The following is a 10341-nucleotide window of genomic DNA, read 5'->3' on the forward strand; positions in this document are numbered from 1 at the left end:
TACTTACTGATCTCAAAACCAGGGAACTATGTCTCCAGACAAAGGTTCTAAAACCTGAAGCCCAAGAACTTGTTGGAGTAATGGTTTGGGGTTTTTTTTTTGCAAGGCAATAGGGTTAAGTGACTTGCCCAAGGTCATACAGCTAGGTAATAATTAAGTGTCTGAGGCTGGGATTAATGGTTTTTAAAAAAATATTTTGATAACTGAATTTGAGATACTTGGTTTCCCTTGTAATTCTAGATATTCTATTTTATTTATTTTAAAACATTATTCTGAAAAGAGTTTCATAGCTCTCACTAAACCATTCCATGTTAAAAAAAAGAGTTAAGAATTCATACTCAGAGGACCCTCTTGGGATTTTTGGAATTTTACCTAGACAGCTTGTTAGGAAAAAAACCCAGGAAAAACAACATGAGCAATGAGTTTGGTTTGGAGAGGTGAGGGAAAAGGGTGTTTAAATGTTTAACTGAAATAAAAGTCAATAATGCTCACCTATGTGCATGGTTCCAAATTCTTTGAAGACCAATTTCAATTTGCAATTAGGCCACAAATAGCTTCACAAATTTTCACATATAGTCTAAAATCAAAGAAATTATTTTAGTATTGTCCTAGGTATAAATCAATCCTCCCATATTCTCATATATCATAATAACATGATTCCCTATTGCTGTCAAAGATATCTGCTAAATGCCATGATATTTTTCAGTTTAGCCCTATCCAGTTCGAGACCATTCCACTTTTGCTTATTCCTATAATTGGTCCTTGGGCATATTATAAATCCTGGGTAGCTAGTAGATCAAGGATTAGAGTCTCAAGTCTAAATCAAACCATGAAAATACATTCAATAGTGAACAAATTTCCCCTATGTTTTCCATATTATTCAGTTTTTCTCTCTCAAAAGTTTTATTAATGTGTTTTCTTCTTACATTATATAGAATTTCAGATTATTCTCTTTTCATAAGAGTATAGTAAACAAGCTAAATAAAAATAATAATACAATGGCTTCATCTGAAAGTTCAAGCAACATTTCACATCTGTAACATCTGACCCACATCTCTTTTTCTTTATTAAAATAAATATATTTCTCTCCTCCCACCCTAATTTAAAAAAAGAATAAAAAAAGTCTTGTAATAAATATTCTAGTCAAGAAAAGTACATTTCCTCAATGACTATATACAAAAGATGTCTCATTCTGCCTCCTAAATTTGTTGTATCACTGTAAAAGATGTACGTCTCATCATTGGTCTTCCACAGTTTTCAAAGTAGTCTGTTTTTACTGTATTGGTGTTATTTTATAAATTTTTCTCCTGATTTATTCTCCAAGTAAGTCCTCAAAATTGTCCATTTTAATAATATATAATATAGTATTATAATAAACATATAATTATCCATAATATATTAATAATAAAATATACATGACCCAATAATTATTATAGTATATAATATAATAATACTTAATATAATATAGTACAAATTTTTCTTCTGATTCTGCTTATTGATCAGTTCATAAAAGTCTTTAAAACTTCATTTCTTATGTTTAATAAAATATAGTATATATAATAGTATATAATAAATAATATGTGAATATAATATGACTCAGTAATATAACATATTTTTATTCAATCATTTAACTCCTCAATGGTCTAAGCAACTCATTACAATTATAAGGTATATAAAAGGTGTTAATCTGCACTGATTAGGTCAGAGATTCCTCCTCTGAGAGTTCCTGATAGCAGTAAAATCACAGGTTCACTTCCTCTTCCTTTCTCTCTTCTCTATCCCATCTCCTAGTACCATCCTCAATGATGTTCATATGCACATAATAACACTTCTAAAATGCTTACCTCATAGGACCTTGGCCTTCTTGACTCTCCTCAGCTCCAATGATCCCATCTTCACTCTCCTTCAGTCTTCACATTGTTACTCCATCAATATTGTCATGACCTGGAACTGCTTTGCCTCCAAGAGCTCGAACTTGGATATCTGAATCAACCTTTCCTATCTTTCCCATCTCTACCAACATCATATTCTTATGGAATCTTTTCTTAACTCTAATAGAGAAATTAAGTGGTATAGTCGAATTAACATGGGCTTATAGTCTGAAGGCTACATACAGATTCATGCTTCATTTCTAACTATATTTTATTGGTAGTACAACTGATAAAAGCTTCTTTGCCCCTATATAAAATGGGGCTAGGAATGTTTGTACTAAGTTATAAATCCAAATATAGGACTCAATTTGGGGTGATGCAAATGATGCAAACCATAGAATGGAGTATAATTAAGAATTTTTGTTGTTCTTGTTGCATTTTCAATTGCATCCAACTCTTAGTGAACTCATTTGAGTTTTCTTAGCAGAGATTCTGAAGTGGTTTGCCATTTGCCTTCTTAAGATCATTTTACAGATGAGAAAATTGAGATGAAGGGGGTTAAGTGACTTGCCCAGGGTCATACAGTCAGGAAGTGTCTGAGGCCAGATTTAAATTTAAAAAGATAAGCCTTCCTGACTTCAGGAGGCATCCCATCCACTGAACCAACTAGCTGCCTCAAGATTTTTATTTTTAAGAAAAGAGGAAGTATAGTTAAACAGAGAGTCAGCTTCAGAGACAGGAAGATCTGGGTTGAAGTCCCATCTGTAAAACACATTGGCTTTATAATCCCAGGCAACTCACCAGTGGGCAAGGCATACCAGGCCAATAACTGCAGAAACAAAGATATAGAGTCAGAAGGGACCTTAGAAGTAATCGATTCTTACCTTCTCAGTGTAGAGATGAGATAACTGAGGACCAGAAAGGTTAAATGACTTGCCCCCAAACACACAGATAGGTAAGTATCAAAGGTAGCCTATGAACCTAAGTCTTCCTGGCTTCAAGTCCAGGGCTCTCTCTACTACATGCAATCTCTCCAAGACAATAAGTTGAAGATAAAGTACAGATCTACATTAGTAAAAGGATTATAAAAAAAAGGATTATAAAAATATTATAATTTCCCTATACCCATGAAATGATATGTCTGGCTTAATTTCTTTGAGCCCAAATTTCACTTTCCACCTAAGACTGTTTTTTTCAAAAGCAAACATTGAGTCCAAAATGAGTCCAGAAGCTTCTCTGGTCCTTCAACCCTGAATCCATCTGCTAGTTAAAGAATTCATCTCAAGGATGTTCTATGCTTGCTTTTTCCCATTTCCAATATAGCTGGCTAGTTAAGTATGGATAGAGTGGATGGAGCACTGGACCTGGAGTTAGGAAGATCTGAGTTCAAATTTAGCCCCAGACACTTACTAGCTGTGTGTCCCTGAACAAATCACTTATAGTCATCCTATCTCAGTTTCCCAATAGTAAAATGAAAATCATAATAGCACCTACCTCACAAATGGGTTTTCTACCCCTTGTTCAGTCGTAAACTCTTCCTCCTTATATTAGAGTGATTTTTTTTGCACGAGTTTCTACCTTAAGAGGTAGTATGACACAATCAAAAGAGGACAATCTCCGAATCAAAAGAGTGATCCTGAACAAGTTGTTGGGAACCATGTTCCAACCACAGAGACTATAACTTAAAGAGTACAATTACCAATTTGTTAGAAGGAGGATTTAGAGTGTTAAAGACCTCAGAGATCATTTTATAGATCAGGCCCAAGGAGGTTAAATACCCAAGATCCTTATAGCAATGAAATCAGACATCCAGTTTATTTTCTTTTGTTTTGTTTGTTTTTAAGATTTTCTTCCTTAAACTCTAAGATTCTTGAATTATCTTTTGTATACTACCTAACACCTCCCACAGCACCTTCCTAGTTTTTAATCGGTAGTGTTTAATCTGTTGAATGTTGTTTACTGAAAAATGAGCACAACACTACTAGAAGTAAAAGAAATTGAGTCACCTGGCTCATAAGCATAAGGCCAGGTTCTCTTTTCTTTCCACCACTCTTCTCCTTGCAATGAATCCTTCAGGTGCTAACCTACCAAGGGTTTTGTTGAGGAGTAAGTCAAAGCCTATGCTTGAGAGTGGCAAGGAAAACTTGCATCAGCCCTATAAGTGCTTTTCCAGACCAAAGTCAGGGTCTTTGGTTCTTTCTCTGCCTTATCATTTCCACTTTCTGTAGCGTTCCATTTAGACAGGGAGAAAAACAGCTGAGTCAAGTCTGGCCATTCAGGACCACTGAAAAACAATTGTTTTGGAGAGACCCAGAATCAGGACAGTCTTTTGATGGTAGCTGTGAAGGGTGAGAAACTAGGTTGTTACTGCCACCAGGGGATCTTCCTAGATCTCAGAGTCCAGGTGTCTATTTTATTTTTCAATGGCATGAGAAGAATAGGCTGGGAATCTTGCCATTTGCCTGATGGAGGAAAGGGGAATCAGAGACCTCTTTTAAAAAATTCTTTTAAAACTCTGGCAGGTCTCCACAATGGTCATTAAACTCTCTGCCATGACACAAGAAGGGCAAAGTTTACTATTTATTTTCTGACCCAACTAAGTGGCTATCTATGGCTTGGTTCCCAAAGATGAGAACAGAAGGAAGGAGTAATAAGAAGAAAAGACTGGGCAAGGAATGGAAATTCTGGTCCAGGTTGATTTTTGGTTTTGATGTAAATGAGTTAGTATAAAATTGAATTAAGAGTTAAAATTGGATGATCTTGAGTCAGTTAGCATTTGTATGCCTCAGTTTCTTTATCTGTAAAAAAAAGAGGAAGGTGGACTAGAAATCAGGGGGATTCTTAGCCATAGATAGATTTAAAGGATCCATGAACTTGTAAGAGGGAAAAATCACATCATTATTCAATATATGTGGTTTCCTTTGTAATCTTTTATAAACTTTTTCTCACATTTTGCATAATACTTAGAAGAGTCCCTAGATCTTACCAGATTGTCAAAAGAGTCTATGATTTAAAAAAATACAATGAACCCCTCTGGACTATATGATCTACAAAATTCTTTGATTTTTAAGTGTATGTAGACACTGAGAATCAGCATAAATATAAATTCCAGAAAAAAGAAACTTTATTTCCCCCCTCTCAAAAAAAAACCCAACTTTACTACATATTTTCCCTTTCCTTCAAGAAAAAAAAATTCCTCTTTGACTTTGTTCTCTTACCATAATCACTATTTGCCAGTGATGAAACATGGTGGTATGATAAATCACTTATAGAATAAAGAAATGAAGAAGAGGAAAGTGTATTCCTAAGGGACCAAGAGGTGAGTCTCTTAGAAATAGAGTCATTGGTTCTTATCTATTTTACTGAAGCTCCTGCTATGAGTAGGGATTATGCATTCTATTCCCTCATTTCTTTTTTTATTGCCTATGTTGGTGTCCAATACACAATGAATGTTGGCTGAAAGACTAGGAAGTGTCATTTCTTGGCCATCCTGCTTACATCAGGTTTCTAAAAGTTTAATGTCTGGCCCAGACAGGACAGCCAAATGGACTCTTTCAATGGTTTATCTCAGATCTAACCAGGTCACAGTGGTACTTGTATTCCCCTGGCCCTTCAAAAAAAGCTCTTTTGAGGTAGTTCGTCTCTTTGTAAGCAATGAGAGCTTCCAAATTACTAAGTGGCAAGGCAGCACTGTTTCCAGGCCCAGAAAAACAAAAAACAAACAAACAAAAAACCCCAAACCAGATCTTCTTTTCTTTGGGGTCATATCACAGGAGTATCTCATATCCTCCTATACATCCTCTCATCTTTCTACCTAGCTTCTATTTTGACTTTCCACAGTCAGATGGGCAATTCCAAGTTGGATACAGAAGAGAGAATGCTACTGGACCCAAAGTCAGAAACCTCAAGTCCTGGTTGCCCAAATGCCAGTGTATTTCAGGTTTTTTGTTTTTCCCCAGTCAACCATTGTGAGACTTCTTGGTAGATAACGTATTTGTGAAATCCTCTGAATTTTTCAAAATCTAACTTTATTCTTCAGTGGCCCTAAAAGCATGAAAGGAGGACCTAAACTTTATTTTTTTAACCTTTTTTTTTAAAAGAAACCTGACTGTGGAATGTATGACATGCAAGGCAGAAACATGCTTGCCAACATGCCGGCAGTAAACTCAGCATTTTGCCACTCAACTTTTCTTTCTACTTCAAAACCAGCCGCACACATCAGAGAGCATACAGTACTCAAACTCTGTGCTGGTAGGTGGAGCAGCAGGGCTGCTGGGCAGGGAAGGCCTGGCAGGGCCCACGTCAGACCGTCAATGCGCAGAGGCTGATGCTTCTAGAAAAATTCAGTGGGCTGCAACTGAGGCACAGGAACCCAGGCAAAGCACAGAGATCAGCAGTATTTTTAAAATGTTTTGAAGATGCTTTTGAGTGTTCCCATCACTACTCAGAGACCGCCGCTATCCTCATGACCACAATAGAGCTCCAGTAGCTTTTTAGCGACTCAGCTTCGCCACAGCTTCCTGCGTTGAGTCGAGCTTGCCCTCTCTGCACTCTGCTGGATCCCTGCCAGCCTTGGCTGTGTCTCCAAGGCTCCAGCTTAGAGTGTTAGCTGAACCTTTTTTCTTTTGTATGGGGGGGGGGGAAGTCTGCAATTTAAATTGTGTTTAGAGGGTACAGAAGAGGGGGGAAATACAACTTTTTTATACTTAATTCCTCTTATTAATTCATTAATTAACCACCATCCACAAGCTGCAATCGCTACAGACATCCTTGAGGAAGCAGGGCCTTTTGAGCTTTAGGAGGAAATGTTTGAATGAAGGCATTAGAGCCAGGTAATGGATCCAAGGAGTCTAGGAAGTCTGAAGCAATAGAAAAAAAAAAAGCTCTTTAATCAGGTCATGGATTGCTCCCTTCTCGGATGAACTGTTATGTTGTGTTTATTATAGAGAAGAGTTTTTCCTGGTACTGTTTTTTGCTTTTTGCTGTGTGAAGCTTTTTTTTTTTGGTCACATTGTGTGTGTGTGTGTGTGTGTGTGTGTGTGTGTGTGTAATTAAAAAAAAGTCACTGATGGATAATTTGGTTTTTTCTTTCTTTTATTCTGAAATCAACTAATATCCAATAAAAAAGACATTCTCATAGACATAGTAGAACAGAAAAAAAGAGGATTTGTCTGTGAAACTGCCCATCTCTTCTGCTTGCTTTTCCTTTTAAATACACAAAGTCGCTTTTCTAAACTGTCTGGTTTCTCTGTGCTCTTTCAGGCCTTTCTTCTGTTGTCTTCTCTGCATTAAAAAAAAATGTTGCCTCAATGATCCCCTTTTTTCCTTTTTTTATTTTTGCTGCCCTATCTCTCTTTCCCATATTCTCTCACTACAACCACCTTCCCAATTTCCATCTCCCCCCCCCAAAAAAAGAATAAGGAAATCTTCGTGACAAATAGGCATAGTTAAGCAAAACAAAATCCTCGTCCATGGCTGAAAATGTTCATCTTGTTCTGCATCTTAAGTTTATCACCTCTCCATCAAGAGGTAGGGAACCATGCTTCATCATTGGGCTTCTAAAATGGAAGTTCATTATGGCATTATTCTGAGTTCTCTTAAGTCTTCCAAAATTGTTTTTTCTTTTCCAATGTTGTCTTTATATAAATTGTTCTCCTGGTTCTAGTCATTTCATTCTGCGTCAGATTCCTGTAGGTATTTCTCAGTCTCCCTAAAACTGTCCTTTTTTGTCATTTCTTTTGGCACAATATTCCCATTATAGCCATATATAAGTTATATGGTCATTCCTCAACAGGTAGGCATCCCCTTCATTTTCAGTTCTTTGCTACTACCAAAACAAAAAGAATGCTACTATAATTTTGTACATGTGGACCCTTCTACTCTTTGATCTCTTAGTTTTAATAGAAACAAAAGAGACAACTCACAAATTTCAATCTACTATCAATGGATCCATAAATATATATTAAATACATACTATCTGTCCAGTTAGCACTTGTGCTAGCTCCCAGAGATAGAGAAACAAAAATGAGGAGCTTACTATCTAGGAGGCAATATATATTGCCTCCTAGATAGTGTTATATTTATATATATATATATACATATGAAAATTTATGCAAAATAAAGAGTTGCATACATGATTTTATTTTTTATTTTTATCTATTTTAAAAATATTTTTATAATTTTTCTTCAATATCACTGATTTTCTTTGTGATTCTATTATTTTGTTAATTAATAATTTTACTGAGAAGAGATGGATAGGCTTCACTAGAGAGGTCCAGGACACTAAAACGAATAAGAAACCCTGGAGGAAATGAAATTCTAAAAGGCTAAATAAAGTCAGATGGAAGTACTTTCCAGACAAAGGGGTATGGGCAAGGAGCTTACTAGAATTTTAAGCTTCATGAGTTCACTTCTTTTATATCCCCCAAAGTATAATGCATTATATAATATATATATATATATATATATATATATATAATACACACAATATTTATTGCAAAAAATGACTTGAATAAATGTTTCTAAGAAAAGGAGTGGGGCAAGTACTCAATAAAGCAATTATTTTTAAAAATATCGATGGCATTCACCTTTGTGAGGGAGTTTTAAAAAATGAATTTCTAAGCCCCACACTGTTGAGTGGCTCTGTTTGACTTCCTCACCTGTTTCAGAGGGTCGTGGTAGGGGTGAACAGCTAAGTCATCACTTTGTGCGAGTGTGTGTCAGTTAAAACTACAAAGGCATTCAAAAGGAGGTCTTATCCGCCCCTGTTAACTTCAGTTGGGAACAGCAGGTAGTAGCAGAAGTTGGGTTTTATTTTTTCACCACGAGGCTCTATAAATAGATGTATGAGTGTGGCTTCTGGCTTAGTTACTACCTGCCTTACGCTCTACAATCCAGTCCTTTTCTAACACCCACATACACATTCACATGTTACCAGATCTGCCGAGATACATTTTCCACAACATGACATGAATGTGGTAGAAAGAAATATTCCAGGGCTTTTTTGTCTTGTTTTATTTGGTATTTTAACTTGACTTCTATGTGGATTCCACCCACTTTTGTCAACTCCAAAAGCACCTCTCACATACTCTTCCGAAAATAACCACTCGAGTTTCTCACTCAATGTGTCATTTTCAAAAATGGTATCTATGGAGGCAGAAGCTACATAGTTCATGACTAAAAATCTGTTCCTTTTGTTCAACAAACTAATTTCAGATGATTTGTAGTGTTCTTTCATAGAGACCACGTTTTTTAATAGACTGTCATTTCTTACTCCATTCAACAGTTCAGAAAAGAAAAAAATTTTTCATTTTTAGTAAAGTGTTTTCTAGGGATTGAGAATTTAAAAAAAACAATGGGTGTCTATTTCTAGTTTAGTCTCTGACTCACCATATGATTTTGGGTAAGCCACTTGAAACTTGAATTTGACTCTGTCCAATGAAGATGATCCCCTCTTAGTTCAGCAGAGACAGGTAAAATTGAATATGGCACAATGGGCAAGAGTGCTAAACGTGTCAGAAAGATCTTATTTCAAATCCTGTCTCAGATATTAACTAATGGTGTGGCTCTGGACAAGTTAGTCATCTAACTTCTTTCAGCATCAGTCTCCTCAGATGTAAAAAATAATAATAACACATCTCAAAGCGTTGTTAAAAAGATTGAATAAAGACAACACAAAGTAGTTTGCGAATCTTAAAGTAATATACAAATGCCTGCTATTATTGTCTTTATGTTATCTCCCATTAGAAGGAAAGAAGTCAGATGTTTGATCCTCAGTTCCTTCACTTATACAGATATGAGCAAAATGCATTGGCAAAAAAAGGCATTCTCAACCCTACAGTCCATTTGTCTTATTATCTCTCAATGTAAAAGAGTAATTATTCTCAAACTCTGCTTACTCCACTAAATGCATTTTAAAACTATGAACCATGCTGGTATGTATCTAGTTAGCTGAGCATCTGTGAATTAAGGATAAGACTAAAAAAGAACATTTAATAGAGATATCCTAATATTGATTTTTTTTCATCCCTTATTCGGCTGAACTTTTATTCATTTATGCTTGTGTCCAAAGACTGAGTCAGCAATATAGGTCTACGATTGGCTACTTGAGTGATTAGAATACTGTGAAGTTGAGGACAATATTGCCTAAAGATTCTAGTTTCCCTCTGAAGGTCAAGTGATTTCAACTGACTCCGTTCTGTTTCCTTCAAGACTGAGCTCAAGCACTAATACCTTTTTTTAATCCTATTTTTTGGCAAGGCAAGGGGTGAAGTGACTTGCCCAAGGTCACCAGTTAGGTAATTATTAAGTGTCTGAGTTAGGATCTGAACTCAGGTCCCCCTGACTCCAGGGCCAGTGCTCTATCTAGTGTGCCACCTAGCTGCCCCAAGCATTATATCTTGAAACTTTTTTGCACAGAACTTTTCCTACATAAAGTTTCTACACGGAATTGCATTTTCCAGGGCTCTTC

Source organism: Macrotis lagotis, chromosome 7, assembly GCF_037893015.1.
Source record: "Macrotis lagotis isolate mMagLag1 chromosome 7, bilby.v1.9.chrom.fasta, whole genome shotgun sequence".
Classification (NCBI taxonomy): domain Eukaryota; kingdom Metazoa; phylum Chordata; class Mammalia; order Peramelemorphia; family Peramelidae; genus Macrotis; species Macrotis lagotis.